Raw genomic sequence first — 12,541 nt, forward strand, 5'->3', positions numbered from 1 at the left:
CAGTCATCTTGGACTTGTTGTTGGCAAAGGATAAGCTGGCATTGTGAATACTTTTTCCGGCTGCCGGAAAAAGTATTGGCCAACACTGCTGCTCTTCTCTCTTTGAGGTCTTCTTTTTTTTTTTTATTTTTTATTATTTTTTTTATTAGTGAAAAACCATGAGGTACAGTTATAGGCTTACAAATTTTGTGCTTGGGATTCAATTATACAATGATCAAGTCCCCTCTTCTTTTATCGCTTTTCTGCACAACTTTTCGAGATCAGTTGTTAGCTTGTGATTGCCTGAGGCTCTCGCCAAACCATGTTGGTGAATGAGCTTGAGTTTCCAAAGGCAGGTATCTGTGGCTATCCCACTCTCAGCATTCTTCGTGCAGTCATGGAGGTGCTGAATCATTCGATCGTTTTCTTTGTCAATGTTGTCAATGCTGGCATCTTCCCATGTTGCCACATTAGTCCCAAAGAGCTCCCAATTGATGATCATTCTGGGACTTCTCTTCTTAAACTTTGCAGCCCTTTCTCCCTGCTCTGTGAAGTAGAATTCTGCATGAAGGAGACGGTGGTCCGATCCCATTTGAAATTTTGGGACAACAGCGACATCGGTCAGGCAAAACTGCAAATTGAATATGATGTGTTCAATTTCATTGTGGAACTGTAAAACCAATTGGCCTCATTCCCCCAACCCTGAAATATTCCTATAGCACAAATAATTCAACCCTGGAAAATAAAATACCTATTCAATTATCACAGTTGTTAAAAATACCTAAATCTTGTATTTCACTAATGAGTTGATGTGTTAAGCCACGTGAATACATCCATTTTGCAGTATGGTTTTTTAGTTTTAATTCAACTGCCAGGGGCATCCTCAAAAACAACCACTAATGATTCCATCTCCCAGAATTTTTAATGCTGTACAGTACTCTCCCATGTTTTATCAGAGAAGGTAGGTCCATCCAAATAGACTATGACATGTCAGCTCAAGATCAGATTTTAAAGCAAGTGTCCATTCTCTTTTAAGAGCTATGTCAGAGATTTCTGTCACCGAGAAAAGACAGCTGCTATGTCATGAGCAGTTCACTTAACCTGCTTATGGGGGATCCCATAGGACAAGAACCAAAGTCTCCCAAGAAATCGAGACCTACCAGTAATCACATGAGTGAGCTTGGAAGTTCATTTTCTCACAGTCAATCCACCAGAACTGTAGCCCCTGAGTTAATGACTGCTTCTTGCAAGATGGTTAACTCTGTAATCACTGAGGGCCTATGGAGAGCCCCGCTTGACTCTCTCGCTGCCTGCATTCAGTGGACTCGGGCAGCTCAGCCACCCGGGATGGCCAAGGTCATGGGCGAACAAAGAGGAAACAAGGGCCACCAGACTGGTCGGTGATCAGTTGCCATTTATTCCATTCTCCTAATGCGCCTGTTCCAATCTCACTAAGCCCCCCATTCTAGGCTCACACTGCCCCTCGTTCCCATATCCTCCTGTCTCTAACACTCATCCCTCTGCGCTCCTTCTCGCAACCACATCTCTCATCTCTCCATGTGCCTGCTCCCGCATTCTTCCTCTACATTCTTCTCCCTCTGTCCCCCTTGTTAGTCTCTTCGCACTCGATCTTGCTGCCCTGGTCTCTCTCTCATCTCTCACCAACTCCTCCGCATTGGGGGTAGACAAGAAACATATCGAAGGTTCTTCCTGATCGCCCATCCTAGGGTTGTTTCTCCTCTCCTTAGTCCAATAACTTAATTAACATCTTAATTAACATCTTAATTCTACTTCTTAATATTAGTTATTTTGTATGGATACAGTAAGAGATACAGTGAGCTTGTGGGGTGGCTCTCCTGGGGACATCTCACTATAGATCTCAGACTACAATGCTTGGATCAGATTAATCTTTTCTAACCCTAGCAGGGTCCTAATTCAGTTGCTACTTTTTGGATCATGACAGAATTTGTCCATGACCATGGTCTTAACTTATAGTTAAGTATTATGATGCTTTGGCCCATTTTGATAACCAGGGTAGCTCACTGCTTGTCCTGGGTCCATCCAGTCCCTCATTGGGACCCTGCTTTGGGGATGCTAGGCTGTAAGGGCAACTGAGGCTTAAGTTGCGAGAACAGATGTCCAGGAGGAAAACATCATTCAGAGTCAATTAACTCCAAGTTACAAAAGCATAGCATTAATTAACTGTCTTCCTGCGTCTATACAAAAAGGAAGTTGCTCTGAATTAACTATGCAAAGGACTTAAGAAGAAGAGAAAAACAATATTTACAAGTAAGCAGAGTCTGATCAGGAGGCAAAGGTAATTGACAGGTTGGGGAAGCAGAGCATAAAGAAAGAAGTTACAAAGAAACACAGAAATGGAAGCACTGTGATGGGAGTAACATAATAAATCTTGTGGCAAAGCCAGAAAGGACAAACCAATGTTATCCTACAGTTAACGGCATACCTATTCTCTACAGATTTATTGAAGTCTTAACTCACACTACCTCCAAATATGTCACTATGTTGGAGATAGAATGTCAAAATGATACTTAAGTTAAAATAATTCTGTTAGGGTATGTCCTAACATAATCTGGTGAGTTTATTTATTTTTATTCAATTTTAGGGGTTTGTTTGGGGGCCCTATCTGGTGGTCTTGTGATCAGGGCTTACTCCTGACTGCAATCAGGGATCACTTGGGGAGGGCTAGAGGGACCTTACAGAATGCCAGAGATCAAACTAGGGTTGGCCATGTGCAAAGCAAATGCCCTACCCATTGTACTATCTCTCCAACTCAGTAATCTGCCCAATTTATGGAGAGATTTGAACTCAAAAGGAGACACAACAATATATGTGTAGAGGGATGATCATATGAAGAGTCAAGAAATGGGTAGTTGCCAGACCAAACAAGTGGTTTCAGAGGAAACCAACCCTTTACACACCTTCACATTGTGCTTTTTGCCTTTCAGAACTGCCAGATTAGTTCCTCCTATTCCTCTTCTTCCTCCTCCTCCTCCTCTTCTTTGTATTATTATTATTATTACTATCATCATCATCATCATCATTATCATCATCATCAACATTATTAGTTTGGGTCCAAACCTAGCAGTACTCAGGTTTTACTCCTGTCTCTATACTCATAAATCATTCCTAGTAGGCTTAGTGAGCCATAAAAGATTCCAGGGACCGAATCCAGGTGGGTCACATACAAGGAAAATATCCTACCCACTGTAGTATTGCTCCAGGGTCTAGTTACTATTGAGTCTGTCTGGTATAGTAACATTAGTTCCATTCTGTTCTTTAAACCTACTCATGATGAAATGATTAACTGTAGTAGTTTGAATGGCAACTTGAGAAAATAAATACATAGACCTTGAGCTAGATTGATTCAGTTATGCTAACCCTGAATGCCTGGTCCTTGTGAGATAACGAATTGCTGAGGTTTTAGGCTGCTACTTTGTGGGGTTGGGTTGGGGCAGGGAGGTGAGGGAAAGGGATTTAGCATTCAACAATAAACAAGCACTAATTGCATAGATTTCTAAATTTTTCAAAATTTCAATTGTTTATGACATATTCCTTTTCTTATCACTTGACACAAAATGACTCAGCATTGTATGATTTTAACATAGTATTGTGTGATTTGATGAACTCACATATTGTAATATGGCTTATCTTTGTGTTAGCTAATACAGCCATCATATCACAGAATTATCATTTCCTTTGCGCAGTAAGAATACTTGGGATCTAGTCTAGCAACTTACAAATATGTAATGCAATATTGTTAGCTATACTCAGCATGCTGTGTATTAGATCCCCAGAACTTATTCATCTTCTAACTTTAAGTCTGTTCCCTTTTGACCAAAACCTCCCCAATCCTGCCACAATACTTGGTTACTATCATTCCACTCTGTGCCTACTAGCTTCACTTTTTCACATTCCTATATCCACATATAAGTAATAGAGCTTACTTTTGCATAAACTTAACAGAGCAGATGCAGACATTTCTTATCCTACTTTCCAGGAGAAATAAAGATTTCAAAGTTAAACAATTCTGTCCCATTCTTTCACTCTTATTTCCACATGACTTGGAATTTTTCGTCTGATGATTATATTAAACAACATTTTATCTATTCACTGATTTGTCTGTCCATTCACTTAACATCTTATTTAATTCCTAGTATGTGTCAGTCATTATTGTGGACAATGAAGAAAGAAGAATAAACAAAACATGAATGTCCTTGCTCATGGAACTTGTGGGAAATGACATCAGTAAACATGAAAATAAGTTTAAAAATATGATATTCATCCAGAAGCACAAGGAATTAATGCAGAGCCCAGCAGCTTGCAGCAGATAAGTGAATGGACTATGCATTAATCCACGCCACCATGCCTGCCCGGGAGGGAAAGGGTGTTGCTCCCTTCCACCTTTTCCCCTCTGGACAGCAAGATGGCGGCCTCCTCGGAGCTTTTTAGAAAGACAGGTATGAGCTGGTCGTGATGGGGTGACTGAAACCTCATGGGAAGGGGGGCGTTCCCGGCTCATCCTTCACGTCCTACCGAGGTCACAAGTTGCCCCCCACAAGCGGCTCTCTGGCACGGCCATGGCTCCAGAGCCACAGAAACCAATCTTATAATTATCTGACTCTCGGCAGAAATACTTCCAGGCTTAATAAGTAAAATATCAGAAATCCAAAATTTGATTTTGATTTTGAATTTTTTTGTCATCATTTTGACATCATTCAGTTCTTGTAACCAGCTGTAGAAAACAAATTATTTCACAGTGCCTTTTCAGCAGGTCTGATTTTGGGGTGTAAACTCTAAATAATAATGGTGCATCTTTTGTCGAAACAATGAATCTAATCAAAGTAGATAGAGTATTAACTAGAATTCATCTGCCTCACAGGCATTGGGAGGCTTGGGAGGAGGTGTATATTGGAGTTCTTGGTGGTGAAAAATAAGTACTGGTGAAGGGAAATGTGTTTGATGATTGTATGACCAAGACTTAAACCTGAAAGCTTTGTAACTTTCCCAGCAGTGATTCAATAAATAAATAAATAATAAAATTTTAAAAAATATATAATATTCATTAATATCAGTACTGAGAAATGTTTCTTGCAATGACCAAATTCCCTTAGAAATGTGAGAGAATGAGTTGGTAAATAAAAGATTCCCTTAAAAACAATTCCATATTTAGTAGTCTAAATGGTTTCTAACAAATCTTGTAAAATTGTAAAAGGATGGGTCTAGAGACTAGTTTTATTGAAACATCTTTAAGCAGTTTAAATTCATAATTGCAATGAGAATTAGCAGAAAAATAGCACGTAGTCAAAATATTTTAAATGATGCAAATTAGTATTAAAATGAAAAGCATGAAGGTGTCAATTTTTCACATTGATAATGACATTATAATTACAGAAAACTATCACTTTGATGATAGAATATTTTTCCCATTGTATTTTGAGAAGAGAATGACTTTAAATCTAAATGTTATTTTTTCTGATACAATATAGCCCATATCCATTAAAAAAAACAATATGTAGACAGATAGGCTCTCTCTTTCTCTCTCTCTTTCTCTCTCTCTCTCTCTCTCTCACACACACACACACACACGCATGTGTGCACATACATACATAACACATATGAGTTTGATGAAAATTATACATACGTGGAAAAAAGACAAGATTAGTCAAAGATCCAGAAAAATAATAAGTAACAAAAAAATCACTGGTGTGTGGTCAGGCATGATGTTGTAGGTTGAATTTTTCGTGACTCTAGTGATGGGTTGATAAGCCAGTAAAATACTTGTTCACTTTATGTGTACAGAAGTGACAAGCACTCGAAACAAAATGATTTACATGACCAAGTTTCTCTGAGTCAGTATGATACTTCTGTTCTCCAAGAGCAATCTGTACCATTGAAAAAATAATCTCCATAAATCTCTGAAGACCACCTTCATACACATTACTATAAATGGCATTGGATAAAGTGAAAATGAAATAATCTATAGTGGGTGACAATCTAATCTTCCGCCTACCACCTTCCAGAACTAAAAGCCATAAGCTAATTAGTAGATGTTCTTTATTTTTGCTATGAGTCAGCACATTTGGCAATTTCTCTATAGTCAAAAATGTTCATTTGAGAATAAAGCAAATTTCCATATAAAAATGCAAATGTTTCCACAAAGAACAATGTTCATCTCACACAGGAAAATATAAGTCACAAGCACACTCACAAAATGTTCTCAGAGTTCCAGTGTTTCTGGATGAGGAGCGTGCTTAGGAAATTGGAATCTAGCAAAAGGAAAATCACTACAACTCACTCGCTTACTGAATTTTAGGTTGAGTTTTCACACATCACTTATTGACACAGTCACCTCGAATGAATGATTTTGATTTCTCAAGCCTTCATTTCTTTCTGCTGTTGTTGTTTCGGCTTGCTTTGTTTGTCTGTGGCTGTGGTTTGTGGAAAATATCCAGCATGCTCAGGGATTACCCATGGCTCTGCCCTCAGGAATTACTCCTAGCAGTGCTTGGGGGACTTTATGGAATGTTGGGGATTGAACCTGGGCCAGCTGAGTGCAAAGCAGTGTCCTTTTGTTGCATAGGCCCCTATCACTCTGACCCCTCAAGTCTTCAAGTCTTCATTTCTTTCTTTTATTTTGGGTTTTCTTTTGTTTGTTTGTTTGTTTGTTTGTTTTGCTTTTTAGGTCACACCCGGCAATGCTCAGGGGTTACTCCCGGTTCTGCACTCAGGAATTACTCCTCGTGGTGCTCCGGGGACCATAAGGGATGCTAGGAATCGAACCCAGGTTGGCCATGTGCAAATCAAACACCTTACCCGCTGTGCTATCGCTCCAGCCCCCAGGGTCTTCATTTCTTTGTTTGCAGTAATATCGTAGAACAGGAAAGAAAATTCTCTCTATAGCTCTGAGTTCTAGTTAAGATTCCAGTAATAAGAGACAAATTAATAGATGTATAATCTCAAGGACACATAAAAAAGGGCCAGGGAAAAATGAGCAACTCTCTGGGCTAGCTAGAAAGTTAGCTCAAGTGCCATCTTCAGCTGTGGACAAACGGGAGGTAGATAAAACCAATTAGAAGAAGACTACAGGGAGAACAACAGTATACCAGTGTAACATTATTAACATTTAAGTCTGTTGCCTTTTCAAAGATAAGATTTTTCTGTGACTAAGTCAATTTTCTTTTCGCGTACATTTTCTTTATAAACATAAACTTCTCTCAGAAAAGGGTATGTTCAATTTCTTCTTTGTCTCCTGTTTCTCAAAAGAGCCACTTCAAAATTATCCTTCTGCTCAAAAGGCATATTTTTTTAAATTTTTTTTCACTGTAGTTTATAGTAGTGCTGCTGATATGGTTTTTCTTTTTCCTTTTTTTTTTTTATTAGTGAAACACCATGAGGTACAGTTGTAGATTTACAAATTTTTGTGCTTGGATTTCGATTATACTATGATTAAATACCCATCCCTCCACCAGTGCCCATTTTCCACCACCATGGATCCCAGGATCCTTCCCACCCCCATCCCCCCCCATCCCACCCTGCCTCTGTGGTAGGGCATTTCCTTCAAAAGGCATATTTTAAAGAAGCAGAGTTGACTACTGTTCAGTGAGACACAAAAAAATGCTTTTGTCCTAGGATTGTCGTGAGGAGTTAACAAACTAATATAAGACCAATATTCAGAAGTCAGAAAGTGCCCAAGAAAAGTTATTCATTACTGTTCCAAAGTAGTGGTTCTCAATGTGTGGTCATGAGACTAACAGAAGTAACTTTATCTGAAAACTTATCAGAAATGTGGAGTCTCAGGTCTCATCTCTAAGTTGAGTCAGAAATTCTGAGAATAGGACCCAGTATTATGTTACAACAAAATCTTCAGTTGATTCTGCTACATGCTGAAGCTTGAGAAGCACACTTAGAAGAAGGGTAAAACAGAAATTAATTTCTCATATTATAATAAATTCAATACCTATGACTCCTATCATCACACTCAGCTCCTGGGAGAGAACAAGACAGAGTCTCCTACCCTATGCCTGACTGTCTCCACCAGGGCCCAACAGCTGAAGACCACCGAGGCACAGCCAAGGCCTTGCTGGGAGCACTCTCCACACACTTGGATGAGCCCCACGCATAAAAGAACTGACAGAGGAACCCAGGTGTGTGGGACCCGGGGCTGAGATCTCCAAGCCTGTACAGTTTGGGACTGGACCTGCCAGTAACTAGACAGTTACACCCACCAACTGCCGTGTAACTCCAACAACGGCCAGGATCCAGAGATCATCACACTCAGCTCCTGGGAGAGAACAAGACAGAGTCTCCTACCCTATGCCTGACTGTCTCCACCAGGGCCCAACAGCTGAAGACCACCGAGGCCCAGCCAAGGCCTTGCTGGGAGCACTCTCCACACACTTGGATGAGCCCCACGCATAAAAGAACTGACAGAGGAACCCAGGTGTGTGGGACCCGGGGCTGAGATCTCCAAGCCTGTACAGTTTGGGACTGGACCTGCCAGTAACTAGACAGTTACACCCACCAACTGCCATGTAACTCCAACAACGGCCAGGATCCAGAGATCATCACACTCAGCTCCTGGATTCCGCATTTGCGGCCGCACGACATCTTATCATCTCATTCCTAATTCGGTCAAACTGGCAGGCTACCAAATGTAACATGCCCACACGGCAGAGTCTGGCAAACTCCCCGTGGTGTACCCAATATGCCAAATACCAGTAACAATGATGGGTCTCATTCTCCTAACCCTGAAAAAGCCTTGAATATGGCACTTTAAAAAAAAAAAAATCTCAGGGCTAGGACGAAGAAGACGTTACTGGCACCTGCTCGAGGCAATCGACGAACAACAGGGTGGTCGTGATCGTGATCGTGATGACTCCTTAAATGCAGAAAAAGACCTGACTTCATTGCATAGAAATGCCTGGCTTTATTATTTAACCAGAAAATAAATTCTAGCAATGACTTGAAAAGCAGGATTTTTATAGGATTTCTCTCAGCATCTTGTTTTGACTTTGCTTGATTGGATACACACTTTGCCATATTCAAAGAGATCAATTATTAAATTGTGCTATTGTACTTAAGAAAACTAAAAACAATGGGAAAAACTAAGTTTATTATTTATTTTTATTTTTGGGGTCATATCTGGCTGTGCTTAGGAGATTACTCTTGACCCTGAAGTCAAGGCTCAGTCCCGGCAGGTTCAGAAGACCATATGTGATGCTGGAGATCTAACCCGAGTCTACCTTGTGCTAGGCAAGTGCTCGCTGTACTATGGCTCTATCCTGAAAAAAAAAACTCATTTTAAAAATTACCTACACAGGAGGATTGCTCCATGGTTGGAACCCTGTCTCATGTGTTGGGGGAGAAGGCAGCTGGGATAGGGAAGGAACCACTATGTCAATGATGGTTGGAGGGATCACTCGGGATAGGAGATGTGTGTTGAAAGTAGACCAAACATGATGGCCTCTCACTGTCTGCATTGCAAACCATAATGCCCCGAAGCAGAGAGAGAGTGAGAAGCAGAGTGCCTGCTGTAGAGGCAAGGGTTTGGGATGGGGTGGGGATGGCGGGAGGGATACTGGGGACATTGGTGGTGGAAAATGTACAGTGGTGGGGGGATGGGTGTTCGATCATTGTATGACTGAAACTCAATCAACAAAGATTTTGGTAACTATCTCATGGTGATTCAATTAAAAAATTAATGTCTACAGCATTACAAATAACTATGAGACTGAACACTATCTCTTATTCATTATTCTTACCCGTTTCTAATAAACACTAGTGCATGTGGGACTGGAGCATAGGTTTATGTTATATCAAGAAGAAAGTTACACACAAACAGGTGTATAGCACAGGCTTCTGAGTCTGTAAGACCCGTTGCTTGAATACAGTTAATTAGAGTGTACAGAGTGCAAAAGTAAACTTTAGAATAGAGTTAACCAAAATATGTATTTTTATCCCATTGTCCTCTATTGTCTTAGAGATTTTTTCTAAAACACACATTTAATTGTGTCACATACAGAGTAAAAGACTTAAATGTCTCCCTTAAGTCTGACACAGGAGCACCTTTGTAATCTGGTTCCTATAGACTTATCAGATGGACCACAATCTTATAATTACACATCCTCAAAGGAGACTTCCTTGGGAGTCTACCACCCAATCATTTGGGAATATATTCCTCCAAACTGTTTTTCAAGTATCTTAACAGTATCTTTACAGACTCTAGAAGTAATTTTAATATCACATTATAATTGTTGTTGTTGATTGGGTGCCTAAACAAAGAGACTTCTTGATAGACTTGTACTTAATTTACTGACAGCAAGGATTGGGGTCTCATATTTGTGCCCCTTGAAATTGGCATAAAGTCCAGCACAAAAAAAAATTTGAAAAAATAAAGACTTAAGTGCCTCTAAACTGTGATATCAATGCATGATCCAAAGATCAAAGCAGAAAAACATAGACATCACCTGAGTCCTCATTCTATGTTTCAAGAGTTCAAATTTTTTAATTTGAGGGGAAAAAATTTTTTAATTTGAGGGGAAAAAATGCAACCACTTCCAGTATCTCCATTTTATCCTTAGTCTAAAACACACATCCACGCTATAAGACAGACCATTTCATCTATTGGCAGTATCTTCAGATAGCCAACTAAAACACTCATTTCATTAAAGATATTGTTCCGATCCCCAAAGTTGCTATGTCAGTTGATTGAAACCCCAATTTTTATTCTAGACTCCCAGTCATGAACTTTACAGCTGCACTATTTCAGTGAAAGCTGTGAAAATGATCTGGTTATAACAGTTTAAAAGCATCTCACCCCACATTTGTTGGCTACTGAGTAATCCTCCTGACTCCAAAATTATAGTTATTTGATCATCTACAACCCACTACTCTCCATCTGACTCCTTCACAGCTCTGCTACCATTTCACAACTTCTTTGATAGGCATTTTAGATTGCTTTTTTCTTCTCAGTTTACTGTGTGCCCTGAGTGTTATATTCTTGTTAAATCCTTCAGGCTGAAGTATTTTGCTTGAGGTATTGAAACATCCCATCTTGTTATCTATGCCAGCTCCTGCCCTGAAGCACTCAATGTTTAGGAGTTACAGCACTGTAGCACTGTCCTCTCATTGTTCATCGATTTGCTCGAGCGGGTCCAGTAATGTCTCCATTGCGAGACTTTGTTGTTTGGCATATCGAATACATCACGTTTAGCTTGCCAGGCTTTACCGTGAAGGCAAGATACTCTCAATAGCTTGCCAGGCTCTCTGAGAGGGGCGGAGGAATCGAACTCATGTTGGCCAGGCCGGCCATGTGCAAGGCAAATGCCCTACCGAGTAACACCACCTTGAATTCTGCACAAATTGTTCGCAAATACCTGATTTGTTTAGCTGATTTTGCTTATCACTGTGTGCAGTCCTCTTCCATAAAATTCTAGTTTTTAGGTCAAAGACACATTTCAATATTTTAGGTGATTCAGAGCAATAGATGGTTCTGCATCTATTGATCTATGGATGGATTTGTCCATATTCTGTCCCATACATTTCAGCTAGTTCACATCCTGTCTCTTACATTTCTAGTTTTGTAGGTCAAAGATGTTTTGCTAGGTTTTAGCTGACTCAGAGCAACAGATGGTTCTGCACTGGGTGGGTTTGTATGAAATGACAATAACTTTCCCCTATAAATGCCCATCTCCTCCAAGTCTGCTTTGTGAAATCTATTGATAGTCCATGGGTGTTGGCTCTGAGACTCCCCAAGGCTCCTTTTTCCACAAATGTCTGTGATGCTTTTTTGCACGGATTAATAAAGCCTTCATTTTTGTCAGTCTAGTAGAGCTTCCATAAGGACTAGTGAAGTTCACATAGATGAAGAAAGCAAAGTGTTGGCATGACAAGATTGTAAATAATAAATGGTAGTATGACAATTGGTTGTTGGAAGGTTTTTGATATTTAATTTTATAGGTCTGTTTTTCATTCCAAAAACAGTTTTAAAACAATATAAATTTACAAACCACTATCTGAACTTGCATACTCTTCCCTTTGTCCATGTCAATGATATCTTCATAAAGATATCAGTCATATTGAATCAGAGCCTAATGAGCTCATTTTCTTTGTTACTTTTATAAATATCACACTATAAATGAAGTCACATGATCAAATATTGAGACTAGGATAAACAGCTTTTGAGAAAGATACACTGTCACTGTCATGTCCTCTCATTATTGTTCTATTTGCGCAAGTGGGCCCAGTAACGTCTCCATTGTGACACTCGTTGTTACTGTGTTTGGCATATCAAATACGTCATGGGCAGCTTGCCAGGCTTTGCCATGCGAGCAAGATACTCTCGGTAGTTTGCCAGGTTCTCCAAGAGGGATGGAGAAATCAAACCCAGCTTGGCTGGGCCGGCTGTGTGCAAGGCAAATGCCCTACCACTCTGCTAGAAAGATACAACTTAATCCATAAAGAAGGGTGAAGAATAGCAAGAATATGTCACCTTAAACATGATCATAGAAGTTTCTAATGTACTGTCCCAAAAATCACTTGG

The sequence above is a fragment of the Sorex fumeus genome, unplaced genomic scaffold (genome assembly GCF_029834395.1).
Source record: "Sorex fumeus unplaced genomic scaffold, SorFum_2.1 ptg000038l, whole genome shotgun sequence".
Lineage (NCBI taxonomy): Eukaryota > Metazoa > Chordata > Mammalia > Eulipotyphla > Soricidae > Sorex > Sorex fumeus.